An 18,541-nucleotide genomic window follows, 5' to 3' on the forward strand; every position below is an offset into this window, starting at 1 on the left:
TCAAAAGAAAATAATTTACAGGAAAATCTGAGTCGGAACTCAGATCTTCAATGAAAAAAAATGATTTAAAAGAAAACCTGAGTCGGAACTCAGATTTTAAGAGGAAAAATAATTCGAAGGAAAATCTGAGTCATAACTCAGATCTTTAGAGGAAAAAAAAATTGATGGAAAACCCGAGTCGGAACTCGGTTTTTCAAAAAAAATATAATTTGAAGGAAAATCCGAGTCGGAACTCGGTTTTTCAAAAAAAAATAATTTGAAAGAAAATCCAAGTCGGAACTCGGTTTTCCAAAGGAAAAGTAATTTGAAGGAAAACCTGAGTCAGAACTCGGTTTTTCAAAGGAAAAATATGGACCAACTTGAAAGTTGGATTTTGAAAGAAAGCTGAATCGGAATTCAAATCTTCAGAGGAGAACCCGGTTAGGGGATCAAAATTTTGCAAATTGTCAGTGCAGGAACTGGATTTTTGAAAAGAGGATTCTAGAAAAAATCAACAGAGATTGTAGACTAGAGTCAGAGATTGATGATTAAGATGGGAAATCATTCATAGTCTCAGGATTTATCCCTTATTCTGAATGGGAAATGGAATTGGGTGTATAGTTAATGCAATTGCAATGCACATGCACATGAAATGCAAATGAAGTGTAATTGAATGGTGAGAGATTTTATTTGACCCTGCCTGCATGCAGAATGTTTGAAAACAAATTTTCAAAAAAAAAAAAAAATGCCCCAGTGTAATGGGGAAAAGAGAATAATAAAAAGAGGGCACTTGAGACAAAACATAACGATAAAAGAAGAACATCATAGTTAAATGAGAAAAATTGATGATTTTATTGATGCCTTAAAAGAGATGACAACTTAAAAAAAGGGAAACAACTAGGACTATATCGTCCTGACAAAATAAATATGACAAAAATGAGAAGGCATTGGCATTGGCATTGGCATTGGCATTCTTCTGAATGATATGGGAAAGGCTTGGTCAGAACCGCAACTCGTCCCTCTCTTTCTTCCGGCAACAAAAGCTCTTTATCAATGTAGTTCTGTACAATATTTTGAGAACGAAACAACGTTCAGTATCGTGCCCCATTGCCCGATGGAACTTGCAGAGACAATCTTTTCATTTCCCCATGGTGACGGGAGGATCAACAATCCTGGGGAGTTTGATCATATTCTTCATGAGCAGATATCTGAAAGTGCACTTGGATCAAGGCAACGAGCATGCTCCTCTGCAAATCATGCCCGCTCACCAAAGAGGTTCACATAGGTAAGAAAATCCACCAATACTTCAAGAGTCTTTAAATCTTCTGAGTAAATGGTCTCTTTATGAAGATGTTGGATGACTTTTGAAGATCTTATGTTGGAGAGGATTTATTTTAAACCTGATAGGCTTTCACTTCTTTTAGGTTTCTCTCAGAAGATTCTTTTCTAGCAGGACTCCCTTCAAGAAGCCCTTGCATTGATCGCACTAGACAAACCATACATTGTTCGAGATCACGAATCATTGAACAGCAGAGGGATCGAATAAAAATTTCCCTTACCTTATTACCGTAGACTCTAATCAACGTCTCCAAGCAGAATAACAAGGGCTTCAACTTGAAAGGTTTAAATGAATACTTGGATTTAATTTAGCCATGTACTATAACATGAGAGAAATTAAATAACAAACTGTACATAACCTGACAAAAAATCCAATTTGGAGTGATGTGCGAACAATGCTGATTGCATTGGTCGTGATTGTTGAATGTGATAGAAAAAAAAATGTCCCGAGAATTAAAACACTTAGTAATAACATGATGAGATGAGAGGAAATATAATGAAACTGTAATATACAATGGAATATGAATAAAGTAAGTGCCCACGACATAGCCGATACAGATGCATTGCGGGTGCTAGGAGACGAACATAAAAAAAACTTGCAATAGCAATGCCGCGATACGCGAATTGTCAATGCATTTCTGAACAGACCATACCTTGGATACTGCAAACCCAGATTATAGACTGATGCAGTTATAAAAAAAAATGATCCAACCGATGCTTTACTTCCCAAGATGAACTAATCGGATGATATGCAAACACTAATTTACGCCAGTAAATAATGTAAAATGCATGATAGATTCAATCGATGTACAACAGAGAGTAACGATGCTTATCAGGTTGATGAGGCAATACATCTAAGCACACGAAGCAACATGAAATGTAAATCCAAACAAAAACCAAAGTTCAAGGTAGATCGAAACAGGAAACGAAACAAAATAAATAAATAAAAATAGGAAAGAAAACAGGAATTAGCAGAGATTAGAACAAAATAGGATATCAATCGAAATAAAGATGAAGATAGGAAACTGAACAACTCAAAAACAGCAAGTGAAGCATGAATCAAAATAGCATTAAGCATAAGAGATGAGAAACATAAATAAGAAATCGTGCACGACAGATGATGAAAACAGGAGATTAAATGTAAGAAAATATTCAAAAACTTCATGAAAATCAGATATTCAAGAATAAATAACAAAAGAAAAGAAGAAAACAAATATTGGAATCGATATATTCCATTAATATGGCACATAGGTAGATCGATGTTGCCATAGGCAACTCGATGCTACCACGGGTGCGTTGTTGGGACGATGAATCAAAAGAAATTTCAAAGAAAAATAGAGATAATAGAGAGCACAAAAAAAAAAAGAGGGATTTACCGTAGCCTTGTATAGAGATTGACCTCCTTTAGCCCATTGAGGGAAGAAGCAGAGGAAGAAAACAAGGGAAAGTGGGAAAGCAAGAGGGAAAATGGGTCATGAAAGATGAGAAAAGGAGGGTGTGGGGGTGAAGAGGCAGTGTTGACCCCTCTTCCCCTTGCATCTTTTTATAAAGAAGGGGAAGAAGTTTCTAGATAAGGGTTTTTGCGACAACGATCCAAGAAAATTTTAAAAATTCAGAAAAATTGCTTCTTTATAAGGAATTTTCAAAAAGAGGGTTTTGCTAAAACAACTTTTATAAAAGTGGGTTTACTTAACCACTTTTCCGCATTTTTATAATTTTCTATATATATATATATATATTGTTTTTTAAAATAATGAAAAGAAGAAACTCTGAAATCTAAGGAAAAGAAAAGGGGGTTAAAACTATCCATATATTTTCTTTTTTGCATTTTTAAGAAATAATCTGGAAAGAGACTTTCTGAGCATTCAAACTCGGTTTTTCTCAGAGAATGGGTTCAGGGGTAAACATGGATTATTTACAAAGTTTTGAAAATTTTGGGGTGTTCACAGGACCCTCTTTGCTACTAAGCCGGTTGAAAGTCAAGCTTAGTGGCAAAGATAACACTCCAAATTTTGAAAATGCTCCAGTCAGCAGATCTGAACTGGGTGTGGAAGAATTATTTTGGAAACATGGCTTTTCAGGCTTAAAACCTTATCCTGAATGCGTTTCGGAAGACGAAATCCTCGAAAATGACATGAGTGAATAATAGAGGATGAGAAAATCGTGATGGGATTTTAGGTGAAAATCCCGAAATGGTGAAAATGAGAATTTTGATCAAGTATCATGGGTGAGACAAGATATGCTTTTGGAATGATTCAGGTTTAGCCCTTAACCTGTATGGGACGAAGATATATCAAAATAAATTGAATGAGGAAAGGAATACATGAGGACCTTGATGGGACATTTTTGGGAAAATGCCTCGTGAGAGGAAGCTCAAGTAGAATCCTATCCTGGATGAATATATGAAGCATGGATTTCTTGATGGAAAGAACCATGATGGGACTGGAAGAAAACATCTCGTCAAAACGAGGAATCTCGTTGGAACGAGACTCAGGTTTAACCCAAACCTAAAAAGGAAGATACCTCGCGAAGCGAGGTTCAGGCTTAACCCTTAACCTGAAGGGGACGACAAAATGGAATCCTCAAATGGAGACACCATGATAGGACCTTCGGAGTTTGGACGAACAAATTTAAAAGGGGTCTGCGAAAGGAGGAAAATGGGATTCCCTAAAGCTTGGAAAAGGGATGATATGGGCGTCTCATTTGCTGAGACTGAAATAGCTTTTGAAATGAATGACCTCTCGCAGAAAATTCAGGTTTGACCCTTAACCTGAGTGGGAACTACCATACGGAATTTTTGGATGAGAAAACTGTGGTGGGATAGGAAGAGATATTTCTCTTGAAGGAGGCAACTCTTTTGGAAAATATAAACAACGCTAGGTTGCATCAGAATGGATATTGAATATTTATTTCATTCTTGGAATAGCTAGAAAATTTTGCCAATAAGATAAAATTGTAGTTGATTCAAATGCTTGAAAATGTGCACGTATGTTCAAAAGATATTCTCTCTTTTACCTAGAGTATTTCTTCCATCGAGGTTAACTCCTCGGTTTTAAGAGTCAAATTCAAAATTTTAACGCTAATGATTTTCTTCAATGAAGCTATCCATTTCCTTGATATGGGAAGAGAAGAAATATTCTTAATTTCATAAAAGCAAGTAGTGAAGAGATATTGATAAAGGAATTTTGCATAAGAAAAGATGACTTCTAGCAATTTCGGCAGTTTGATATCTGGGTGTTTTCCCATGAAGATCTTCTTGCACTCTTTTTGAGTCATTGAGCTTTCTCGGGCTTTAACATCATCCATTATTTTGGAGATGTTTTTACTTTTCTCTTTTTTTCAGGGAAGGGTACGTCACAAACTCCTTCATCTTGGAGATGTTTCGATCCTTCTTTTATCTCAGGTATTATATTGATGGTATAGGCTCAAAGGGTCTTTAGATGATAGCAGAAATCAAATATCTTTTAGGGTTTGTCGGTAGGTTCATCACACTTGCCTTCATCTTGACGGTGATCTGAACTTTCCCTGGCAGGATCCTTCACAAACTCCTTCATCTCGGAGATGATCCAAATCTTCTTTGGCCCCGAGGGTCTAGCTCGCCTATTTGTCTTCATCTTGACGACAATTGAGAGATCCCTTTTGCAGATATTTGATTGCAACTTTAAATGAATGTGAAGACATGGATTGAGTGGATTCTTTTTATAGCTCAAGATATTTCCACTGCCTGATTGCCAGAAAGTCGTTTTTAAACATACGCCATAACCATGATCAATATCAATTCGCTTCTGGCTTTTCAACATCATTAAATGATTTCTTTCACTGATCATATCAAGGACATTTCTTACATCCTTTTGGTTGATCAACAGGAAAAATATCTGAATTTTATCCCTTTTTCGCAAAAAAGTTTCACCTTTTGGCAATAATACTAGAAGTAATCTGAGATAATTCTTTTGTGTAGTCATATTTTTAGAATCAACAAATATTTTTAGCAAATTGGCATAATGCTCTAGAATCCTTTCGTGAAATAATCACTTGATATAAATTTTGATGAGACCTTGAGTTGAATCTTTGATTTTGGAAATACATGACCAGCAAAAGCTGGAACGTTTGAAATACATGACCAGCAACAACTGGAACCTTTGAAATATATGACCAGCGAAAGCTGGAACGTTTGAAATACATGACCAGCGAGAACTCGAACGTTTGAAATACATGACCAGCGAAAGCTGGAATGTTTGAAATACATGACCAGCGAAAGCTGGAACGTTTGAAATACCTGACCAGCGAAAGCTGGAACGTTTGAAATACCTGACCAGCAAAAGCTGGAACGTTTGAAATACCTGACCAGCAAAAGCTGGAACGTTTGAAATACCTGACCAGCAAAAGCTGGAACGTTTGAAATACCTGACCAACAAAAGCTGGAACGTTTGAAATACCTGACCAGCAAAAGCTGGAACGTTTGAAATACATGACCAGCAAAAGCTGGAACGTTTGAAATACCTGACCAGCAAAAGCTAGAACGTTGGAAATACATGACCAGCAAAAGCTGGAACATTTGAAATACATGACCAGCAAAAGCTGGAACGTTTGAAATACCTGACCAGCAAAAGCTGGAACATTTGAAATACATGACCAACAAAAAGCTGGAACGTTTGAAATACATGACCAGCAAAAGCTGGAACGTTTGAAATACCTGACCAGTAAAAACTGGAACGTTTGAAATACATGATCAACAAAAGCTGAAATGTTTGAAATACATGTCTAGCAAAAGCTGGAACATTTGAAATACCTGACCAACAAAATCTGGAACGTTTGAAATACATGACCAGCAAAAAGCTGGAACATTTGAAATACATGACCAGCAAAAGTTGAAACGTTTGAAATACCTGACCAGCAAAAGATGGAACATTTGAAATACACGACCAGCAAAAGCTGGAATGTTTGAAATACATGACCAGCAAAAGCTGGAACGTTTGAAATACCTAACCAGCAAAAGCTGGAACGTTTAAAATACCTGACCAGCAAAAGCTGAAACATTTAAAATACTTGACAAGCAAAAGCTGGAACGTTTGAAATACCTGACCAGCAAAAGCTGAAACGTTTAAAATACATGACCAGCAAAAGCTGGAACGTTTAAAATACATGACCAGCAAAAGCTGGAACGTTTAAAATACATGACCAGCAAAAGCTGGAACGTTTGAAATACATGACCAGCAAAAGTTGGAACGTTTGAAAATACATGACCAACGAGTGTTGGATCCTTTGGAAATACATGACCAACGCGTGTTGGATCTTTTGGAAATACATGACCAACAAAAGCTGGATCTTTTGAAAATACAGGACCAGCGAGATGCTGGATCCTTTGAAAATACATGACCAACGAGTGTTGGATCCTTTTGGAAATACATGACCAACGAGTGTTGGATCCTTTGGAAATACATGACCAACGAGTGTTGGATCTTTTGTAAATACATCACCAACGAGTGTTGGATCCTTTGGAAATACATGACCAACGAGTGTTGGATCTTTTGGAAATACATGACCAGCAAAAGTTGGATCTTTTGAAAATACATGACCAACAAAAGCTGAATCTTTTTTTGGAATACATGACCTGCAAAAGTTGGATCTTTTGGAAATATATGACCAGCAAAAGCTGGATCTTTTGAAAATACATGACCAGTAAAAGCTGAATCTTTTGGAAATACATGACTAGCAGAAGCTGGTTTTTTTGGAAGTACATGACCAACAAAAGCTGGATCTTTTGGAAGTACATGACCAGCAAAAGCTGGATCTTTTGGAATACATCAAATTTTGGGAATTTTAAGTCAGAACTTAAACTTTGTAGAACGGAAGACTTTGATCAGAAGACTGAATGTAGAAAGTTATCGGTGCGAGGACTGGATTGTGAAGATGAGTTAGCTTTTCAAAATGAATTTAGAAAGTAAAGATTCTTGGTGAAAATTAGTGGACCATCATAGTTTTAACTGTATGTGGTCTGCTTTCAGGATTTATTCCCTTATCCTGAATGGGAAAGGAAGGAAAGAAATACCTCGTTAGCAGGAGGCATCAGGTTTATCCCTTAACCTGAAGGGGAACGAAAAATTGATGAGAATTTGAAAAATGATAGAAATCGATGAAAGGTTGATAAAAATTGATAAAAATTTAAGGAAAGATTTGGATGAAAGTTCTGAATTTTTAAAGGCCATCATAGTTAATTGTATGTGGCCTGGTTTTCAGGATTAACCCCTTATCCTGAACGGGGAAGGAAGGAAAGAAATACCTCGTTAGCAGGAGGCATCAGGTTTATCCCTTAACCTTTAGGGGAAAATAGAAGGATTTTTAAAGAGAATAAACCTGAATCTTGAAATTTGGAATGGATTAGCCGGAAGGCTGGATTTTGGAAGAAGGTCCCACCTGGCAGTTGGGGTTTTTGAAAAAAAAAAGAGTCCGAGTTGGAGCTCGTGTGTTTAAAAAGGAAGATTGGAATATATAAAGGGGAGAACTCGAGTCGGAACCCGGATGTTCAAGATAAAAGATAAAAAGAAATTTGAGTTGGAAAACTCGAATTCTCGACGCAACGATTGGTCCCAACGTGAGCATTGGATCCAAAAGGAAGTCCTAGTTGGAACTCGGAACTTCAAACGAAATAATAGAGGGGAAAACCCGAGCCGAAACTCGGATCTCAAAACAAAAGATAAAAGAGATTTTTTATTTAAAAAATTCAAAATTTCGACGCAACGATTGGTTCCAATGTGAGCATTGGATCCAAAAGGAAGTCCTAGTCGGAACTCGGAACTTTAAACGAAATAATAGAGGGGAAAACCTGAGTGGGAACCCAGATCGTCAAAATAAAAGATAAAAGAGAAACTCGAGTTTGGAAACTCGAATTTCTAAAAAAAAAATGATTGGTTCCAATACGGGCATTGGATCCAAAAAGGAAGCCCGAGTCGGAACTCAGGTTTTTGACAAAAAGTTTTAATCAGAAGATTGAGTTTTGAAAATTTGCCAGTGCGAGGACCGAATTTAAAATTGAGAATGACCAGCTCGATGACTGAATTATTTGCATGTGATCTGATTTTCAGGATTGTCCCCTTATCTTGACTGGGGAAGAAATAAAATTTGAGAAGAACCGACGAGAAGAGATAGAAATTGATGGAAGATTTGACAAGAGAGAAGAATCAAGGAAATTTATGAAAGTTTATCTTTGTAAAAGAATTCTCACAGGTAGCATTGTTGCTTCCTATGAGTGGTTTCAGAATTATCCCTTATCCTGAATGGGAATAAAATTTGGCAAAAATTGATAAAAGGCTTGATAAAGAATCGAAAGAATCGACAAAATTTGATAGAGAAATAAAATTGATAGAATTGGATAAAGAATAAAATTTTGATAAAGATTTGGCAGAAATTAATGAAGCTTTAAAAGATGAGGAAAGACATTCAGGACTATCCCTTATCTTGAAGCAAGAAGGACGTCGTAGGACGAGGTTTCAGGTTTATCCCTTAACCTGAAGGGAAAATGTAACGCCCCAACTTTATATAGTAAAAATTTTGGAGTAAAATTTTTTTTTTGAAATAGCGAAAGTGCGTAAAATACAAGTCGGGCGCATTACAGGGTAAAACAGAGAAGTACTAAACATACCATTCATTAATTGAAACATTAATGTCATAATTACATCCATAACAGAATTGTAAATCTACTAATCAGAGTTCAAACATAAAATACTGAATAAATGAGATCTCTTGGCTTTATCCAAAACGACACCCCGATGCTCCAATTAGTTGCTACCTGAAAAACATTTAAAGCAGAAGGGTCAGACTCCCCTGTCTGCGTAAGAAGCATTATATTTATATGTGGTGCTCAGTGACCTGTGTACAAATATGTGCAAGTACTGCAGATATAACTAGCATGAAAGTTTATAACATTCTAAGAAGATGATTATGCTTTCTAATTCATGATACAGTGCAAAGGATGACTGAACTAGAGGTATATCCACATTAATACAAGCTGTAGATTCCACAAGTTTTACTAAAGTCAACTCAACAGAATGTAATTCTTCAGAGATAAGTTTCTAGTCAACTTAAATTATTTAATGCTTATCTTACTCTTACCCTGTGGGTACGCACAGGCATAGACCTCGTAGCGGACTGAGACCATACGGGGGTCTATTATTTAATAACCCGTATGACTAGCCGTACGAATATCCAAAGGGAACGGTCAGTGACCGAGAGAGAACTCCCCAGTGGCTAGAACAACAATTAGGATGCACCCTGTACTTCTGTAGAAGACTTGGATCTACCACCTAGGACATACTGGTAGTCCTGATCCCCTAACTTCGTGGACTGGGGACCGGGTGAGACGCCTAGCTCTCACAAGAACAAGAATGTCCACGAAGCTTGTACCACCTACCCTCTCCAAGGTAGACCATGGGTCCAGTAACATACACCATCTTTCAGGTGTACCCAGAGCCCTGGGAAACCAGTAACATATACCATTTTCAGGTATACCCAGAATCCAACATATTTAATTTATATGTGTATAAATTTTCAATCTTCTTTGTTTGGATCCAGTAACATACATCTTCTTTTAGATGTACCCAGAACCCTGAGAAACCAGTAACATATACCATCTTTCAGGTATACCCAGAATCCCACATATTTAATTTATATGTGTATAAATTTTCATTCTTGTTTGTTTGGATCCAGTAACATACATCTTCTTTCAGATTTACCCAAAACCTTGAGAAACCAGTAACATATACCATCTTTCAGGTATACCCAGAATCCCACATTTAGGTTATGTGTGGAATTTTTTTTTTATTTTATTTATTCTTATGTGCAAGTCATTGCACCACAGGGGATTTTCAAAACCCCAACTCATACTCAGGTTGATCTTAGTATATGCACATTACCCATCGAATGCCTCAAAGGCACCAACCACAATTTCTCATAATTCTGGTTCAACTTTGTGTCGAGTACTCAAACATTCAGCATTTTCAGTTTTGTTTATGAGCTCGAGTGTACGTTTCGTACCCCCACTGGTTATGCCGCAACATGGCATTATCCAACTTTATCATGTGTGTTCCATGTATTGGACATAATCCTAAAGTCCATATGTGAATCACATATTTAGTTTACCATCAAAACTATTTCCTTCATAGATATTTCAATTGCATTTCACCTAAAAAGTCTTTAGAAAACTTTTCTAAAAGAACCCTTCACGAAAATCATTTTAGAAAACTCTTTACTCAATTTTTCATGTTTATTAGTCGACCAATAGGCTCACCAGTCGACCAACCTTTTTTGCTTCAAATCTTCTAAGCAAAACGTTATTTTTTTGAAAAATTAGTCGACCGAAGAATTTATCAGTCGACCGGACAGAATGTCTGTTTTCTGGAAAAGTTTAGCAGCAGTCGACTGAAGGGTTTATCAGTCGACTGATCATAAAATTAGTCGACCGAAAGTTTTATCAGTCGACCGGACAGAATGTCCGTTTTCTAGAAAAATTTAGCAGCAGTCGACTGAAGGGTTTATCAGTCGACTGATCATAAAATTAGTCGACCGAAAGTTTTATCAGTCGACCGGACAGAATGTCCGTTTTCTGGAAAAATTTAGCAGTAGTCGACTGAAGGGTTTATCAGTCGACTGAACAGAATATCAATTTTCTGAAAATTTTAGCATCAATCGACTGAAGGTTTTATCAGTCGACTGATCAGAATATCTGTTTTCTGGAAAAATTTTAGCATCAGTCGACTGAAGGTTTTATCAGTCGACTGATCAGAATATCTATTTTCTGGAAAAAAATTTAGCATCAGTCGACTGAAGGTTTTATCAGTCGACTGAACAGAATGTCTGTTTCCTGGAAATTTTAGCAGTAGTCGACTGAAGGTTTTATCAGTCGACTGAACATATTATCAGTCGACTAACTATTGTCTCAGTCGACTAATTTTGCCATTTTTCTGTAACTTTTAAAAGGGTGTATCTTTTTATTTTTCAAACATTTTGATCATTCTAAATGGATTGTTTTGCCACCCCTTTCATCCTCAATGTATGGAATCTTTCAACTATAAATATGAGTGCATTCCACACCCAAAAACATCAAATCCAATCGAATTACCCAATAGGAATGATATATCTTTATTTTACCATGATGTGAAATAGCAATCACGTATACATAACTTCAGACCTGATTAAAACCATTCAATCTACAAGGTATGAAAGATGTATTGAACAAGAAAATACAACCAAACAATAATTTCATGAACAATAATCCAAGATACTTAAGGTTCCATGCCATTTGCCTACTTTATTTTTGTTTCGATCTTGAATCCGTCATGGCTAACACCCACACCAAAAATATATGCATTTTCCTACATAGATTCGAACTGTAGGTTTTGATATGAGTACTACATATCACCAGGCACACACATAGGAAAAAAATGCCCTTACCAAGAACACCACAGTGCCCCAACGTTGGCCAAGGGTGAGAACCATTGGCTGAACCACTACATATTAACCTATTGGCGAGTAGGTGTTTCCGCTCATGCCACCTCGGTCTCGAGGCCCTAAACATTCCTATGTACTGGTGGTGCTTGTCGCGTAAACTCCATGATATTGCAACATAGATGTGCAACAAGGCATCAACCACTTACATACAAATAGTAATGCTCCTTACCTCTTTGGAGTCTCACGACGGCAAGGCTGCAACCCCTTCTCTTCGTTAGAGCGGCACCCCACGTCGATAATGGATGTTCACGCGTTCAGCAAGGGAGGTCCACACAGTCCAACAATGGAGATCGACCACCACCGTGAGAGAGAGAGAGAGAGAGACGTCTCATGTAACTCCTTACCAAAAATCTCTCATTTAACTCCTCTATTTAGGGGGGAGTTACCAAATTTTCAAGGCATTAAAACTTCACCCAAATCTTACATTTTTGGTGGGTGATGTCTATTTCCAACAATGCCCCCTCCTGTCTTTGGCATGATTTCCTCTAACTTCCCTCACTATTTGCTTTATGGGTACCCCTCTTCCATGTCACCTGGGATTCTCCTCAATCCTTGGTAGAGCTAGATGGAAAAGCCAAAAATTTAGGCTTAACATAATCCCACGTTTTTACCCTTTTCACCAAGGTAGAAAACATCACTTTCTTGTGAAAAAAAAATAATTTGTGCACAGGGGGTTTTGAATTGAGGTTGCAACTCTACAACCCTGTGCGTCCTACCATAACTCCACTTCACCACTTATTGTTTAATTTTGCGAAAATATTCTTTTTATGTCATATTGGGACGTTTTTCCTTGTTGATGGATTTCTTCCATTTTCAAGTGGATTTTTCACCCATTGGTTTTAAACTTGCACTTGCTTACTTTAAATGTGATTCGGATCTCACGCTATCATCCCGAAAGCATCGGGTTTCCTTACTTAGACTCGTGAACCGGGTCGGATCATCGGATCTCACCAAGATCCGGATCCAAAACCACTTGTGAGAGTTTGTTATCGGTTTCGTTCTAGAAACCACAAGTTATAAAAATTGTACTGTCTAACTTAAAATCTTACTATTTCACATAACGGATCCCTTTTATTCATTTAGAATTTCATAAATTGCATGGGTTTTACAGAAAAAGAATAAATTTGGCAAATTTTGAAAAATTGATAAAAGGTTGATAAAGAATCAAAAGAATTGTTAAAAGATTGGTAAAGAATCAAATAAAATTGATAAAATCGATAAAGAATAAGAAACAAAGATTTGACAAAGATTGACAAGGATCTTGGTAGAAATTGGTAAAAATTTGGTGAGAAAACTGAGGATACTTGGAAGACGATGAAAGACATCAGGATTATCCCTTATCCTGAAGGAAGAAGGACCTCGTAGGACGAGGTTCAGGTTTATCCCTTAACCTGAGAGGGAAAAAGAAGGAAAAAAAATACTTCATGGGAAAAAGCCTTCAGGTTTATCCCTTTGCCTGAAAGGGTAATTAAAATAAGAATTGACAGGAAGAATTAAAAATTAATGAAAAAAGATGAATAAAACTGATAAGACTGAAAAGAATTTATAAACGAAAAATTGATAAAAGTTAAGAAAAAGAGTTTGATCCTGCCTGCATGTGGGATCTTTAAAATGAGAGAAGAATATGGGAAAATCTTTTTTTGGAAAGAGGATTGACCGTGAGAGCTGATTTCTGAAAGGGAATCAATCACAAGAGATCATCATGAGGGTCAATTTTTTGAAGGCAATGGTTTGAAAAACCTAATTTTTTGAAAAAGAAGATCAACACCAGGGTTGACCTTTTTGAAGGCAATGGTTCAAGATCGATAATAAGATCAACATAAGGGTTGATTCTTGAATATAATGGTTTGAAAACCCATTTTTGGAAAATATGATCAACACGAGGGTTGATTTTTGAATGCAATGGTTCAAAACCAATTTTTTTGGAAAAATATGATCAACACGAGGGTTGATTTTTGAATGCAATGGTTTGAAACCAATTTTTTGGAAAATATGATCATCACAAGGGTTGATCTTTGAATGCAATGGTTCAAAACCATTTTTTTGGAAAATGAGATCAACATAAGGGTTGATCTTTGAATATAACGGTTGAAAACCTATTTTTGAAAAATATGATCAACACGGGGGTTGATCTTAGAATGCAATGGTTTGAAACCAATTTTTTGGAAAATATGATCATCACAAGGGTTGATCTTTGAATGCAATGGTTCAAAACCAATTTTTTGGAAAATGAGATCAACATAAGGGTTGATCTTTGAATATAACGGTTGAAAACCTATTTTTGAAAAATATGATCAACACGAGGGTTGATTTTTGAAAAAGGTTGAACCAAAATATTTGAACTTTTTGGTTATCATGACGAAGATTTTGCAGAAACTTTAAAAATTTCATGATTTTTGAAATACCCTCATAGGTGTTATCATCGCAAAATTTTCCCCTCCCTCGCGAGAGAGAAACGAATTTCGCGAGTCAAACTCGACCAAAGTTTTGAAAATGGTTTTGAAAAATTACTCGCCTCCATTTTGAGAATTTGCGGGAAAATTCCGTGGAATAGGATCCGCCTGTCGGTACGAGGTTCAATCGTTCCTGGCGCCTTTACCAAGGGTAATTGAACCAAGGATCAATTATGTGCTTTAACTTGACTCAAAAATCTAAATTATGCTCTATTTTCCTAGAATGCACAAAGAATCATGCTTGTGCTATGAAATTTTGAAAAGATGCAAGTTTGAGAAAATATGATGTTTGCTTTGGCAAATATGCTTGAAAAATTATTGGAAAAGTACTTGAAATTGGAATTCCTGGGAAAATCATTAAATTTCAATGGAAATCAGAAAATGGATTGGAAAATAAATTCTCAGGAAGACTTGAACTTTGAAAAATTGATTTTGAAATTTGGAATTGCTTTTCTGAGAAAATGGATTTGAGAATTCTGAGAAAATATAAGAAATTCATTGGAAAAGGACTTTTGAAATGAAAAATGGATTCTTAGGAAACAGGGTTCTTAGGAAAATAGGAAATCTGAGAAAATTGATTATTGAAAACTTGGGATTTTAAAATTTGAGAATTTTAAAACATTGGAAAATCTTGATTTGAACTTGGGAAATGCTTTTAAATCTCATTTGAAAGTTTAGAATTATGAGAAAATCTAATCCTGAGAAAGACTTGGAAATTTTTGAGAGAATTGATTTTTCTGAAATTGAATTGGGAAATGAATTTGAAAATAATGCAATTTGAATGATATGAATGAATGAATATGAATTTGAAAAGGGAATTTTATTGAGGAATTGAAAAAAAATCCTTTTGAAACTTTAAGAAATGCAGTGCATTTTTGAAGTTAGCCTAAGAGTGTAGGTTGAATATGGCTAATACGAAGATCATAAATCTTGGTTTTCTTCGTATTCTGACTATGGCCATAAATATGAATCCCACCGAGTTTATAAACTCCATAAGAGCTTATGCACGTGTCATTTGTGTCAACCATAGTGAATTTGAAATAATGCACATGGATCATACATCAGATATTGAAATTTTGCAGAAATTAAACTATATGCAATGCAGCCCTATTCTAAGCAGAAAAATAACTCTTATTCCAAATATTACATTGTTTTTTACATTGAATTGAAATAAAAGAAATAAAAGATAAATCTTCTTCTTGAATGTTCCTGCAAAACTAGAAAACAAGGTTAGCACAAAAATGTAGGTTTTTTTTAATTTATCCGAAAATATGGGAAATTATCGGATATTATTCAGATATAAACCCAAAATCATACCCCATTTGATATAAACATGATAAATAATGAATAAATTTCAAAAGTAAACTTGAAAATTCGAAATTGGGGTCAAAATGACCAAAATACCCCTGATGACCTTGAAATCAGAGTTTTTTGAAAGAAATTTTGTAATTTTTGAAAATCAAATGAAATAAATCAAACATAATATGATAAAATATGAGGATATGCATGAAATTTTGGAGATCTAGAAATTGAAATTTTGAAATTTAGGTCAAAATGACCAAAATACCCTCGATAACAAGACTATGGCCTTGAAACCAGGGTTTTCTGAAATAAATTTTGCAAAAATGGAAAATGTAAAATGCCAATGACATTGAAATTAACCTTAATATGATATGAAATGCTTATTTATATGAATAAAACCCTAAAATGGCGAAAATATCATAAAATATCAAATTTAACCTGATTTTCGCGTCTGAATTTAAAGATAAACTAACACATGGAGAAAATGAACTTGGAATTAAACCAAATTTGGCATGGACACCTAAATTAACCCTAGAAACGGAATGGAGCTCGAAAATCTAATTTTTTATATTTTTAAATATGGAAATTCAAATAAAAACCCTAAATTTTGTGATTTTTGCCTAAAATGTTGATTCTAAAGGGGATTTAGGATATCAAAATTCCATAAAATTTTCCCAAATTTTATGGTATGACAGAAGACAGTAATGCAAGGATTTTTTCCTTTTACACTTTCTGGTTTTGACCTATGGTCGGAGCTGTGCCACTCCGCCAAGTTGGATCGGAATCCGGCGACTCCAGGATTTGGGGGAAACAGACAGATTTCGGTAGAAAATGTGAGAAAAACAGTAAACAGATGGGGAAAAGGCTGAAATTGTGAGAAAATATTTCTGACAAGAAGGGAAAAGTTTTATCTTTTGACACAATTGGGATTCGGGTTACGGTTTGGAAAAAGCCACACTGTTTTCAGAGACCTAAATCTCTGGAATTTCTGGACATTGGAATCTGTTAGACAGAAATAGAAAATCGAGGAAAAATAATGAAACAGATCCAAAAATTCCCAAATTTTGGGAAATGACATAAAATAATGTTAGTAATAACTTTTGTGTTGAAAAGTTTTGCAAAAGAGCTACAGATTGAGTGAAATCGATGCATTAGAGTCTGTCTATACCCTGACGAAGAAAAATCAAGATTTTCCCAGAGTTCTGACAAATCCGATTTTTTACGGAGGTCAAAACTGCTTGGAAAAACTTCAAAATTTCCAGATCATTAGTATATTAAATTATCAATCTACTGTGATTTTTGGAGTACAATCTAAATCTCCCACAAGGGTGGTGCCGAAGGTTCTTGTCTGCTAAAACTGAACTTGAATTTTCGGAAAGGGTGAAATCCCAATCTGGAGTTTGGGTTATTAGAGAGAGTTATGAAACCCAAATTGATCTAAAATTTTGGCAGGAGATCGATGCTAAGTAATCATAACTATCATGAACTTTTCAAGATTTTTAAACAAGAGAAACTACATAAAATCATAGATGGACTCTGCGCATAGACTGGGATACTATGGAATGTTAATCAAATTACACTACTTGAGTAAAACGACTATTTAACCAAGAAAGAAAACTAGATGCAATATCAAATGAATAGGAAACATGCAATTTACCTAATAATGATCATAATGCATGAAAAGCCTTAGGGAGATATGATTGATGTTCTATGTTAGCCATCGGAATGAGGGATCCGATCCATTGGTCGGATGGATCACCTCTTTTCCATGGCTTTACCATGATGGAACCGATATCATCTACTAATTTAGATCTATGACATGAAATCAATATGAATTCAGTCTTAATTAGGCTTTCGTTGCATTTATGACATAAAAAAAAAATTGAAAAGAGAAGCAACTCAGGTCATTACATGGTAAGAAGAACAAAAAATCATTCATATTGTGAAGAGGAAAGACATCTTACCTTGAAAAGGGAGAGCGTGGATCGGCTAATGGGGGTTTTCCACCAAAGAGGTCCTTAAGTGCTCCCTTGCAATAGATAGGTTTGCTGCAGCCGATGGAGAAAATTGAAGATGCTGATGGCTGGGCGTCTTCTTTGTATGGGCTGGAGACCGACTGCAATGGAGTTGGTAAGGTTGTGGAGCTTCAATGGCTGGAAGCTGGCTGGAGCGGCTGGGTGTGGAGGCTGCAAAGAGGTACTGCTAGAAGGCTTGAACCGGTATGGGCATGGAGGCTGCAGCTGGCTGGACTGGAGATGCTGGTTGTTGTGGTGGCTGAAGAAGAGCTGCAAGGGATGGAGGATGGTGCTTCAAAGTGGATCTGCTGGCTGCAAGGAAGAAGATGGCTGAACTGTTCTCATGGTGGCTGCAGCTGCTGTGCGTGGAGGCGATGGCTGGAAGTGTAAGCTGTGGCTGTAGCAGACAAGAGGAGGGAAGGAGAGAGCTAAAGGGAGAGAGAGAGAGAGAGAGAGAGAGAGAGAGAGAGAGAGAGAGAGACGTGTGGTTAGAAGATGGCAGCCGTATGTGGTTTTCCTTGAATGAGAACTTAGGGCTTAATTGCCTTCATACTTAGGCAATCATAGGTTTAATGAAAATAAAACAAAAGAGCTTACGTGAATCCGTTGAAGGCTGGGGAAAAAGAAGGAAGGAAGGAAGGGAAGAAAGAAAGAAGGAAAGAAAGGGAATAGAAGAAGGAAAGAGAGAAGGGAGAAAGAAAAGGAAAGAAAGGGGGAAAAAAAGAGGGAAAGAGGAAGAAGAAGGAGGGCTGAAAAGGGGTATACGTGAGTGGCTGGGAGAGGAAAGAAAGAGGAAAGAAAGAAAGAAAGAAAGAAAGAAAAGAAAAAGGAAGAAGAAAGAAAGAAAAGAAAGAAAGAAGGAAAGAAAAGAAATAAAATAAAATAAAAAATGGAGAAAAAAAGAAGAAAGGAAGTGGGCTGAAGGTTTGGGCGACCCCCTCACGGGTCCCA

The sequence above is a fragment of the Nuphar pumila genome, chromosome 3 (assembly GCF_984573655.1).
Source record: "Nuphar pumila chromosome 3, dmNupPumi1.hap1.1, whole genome shotgun sequence".
Taxonomy (NCBI): Eukaryota; Viridiplantae; Streptophyta; class Magnoliopsida; order Nymphaeales; family Nymphaeaceae; genus Nuphar; species Nuphar pumila.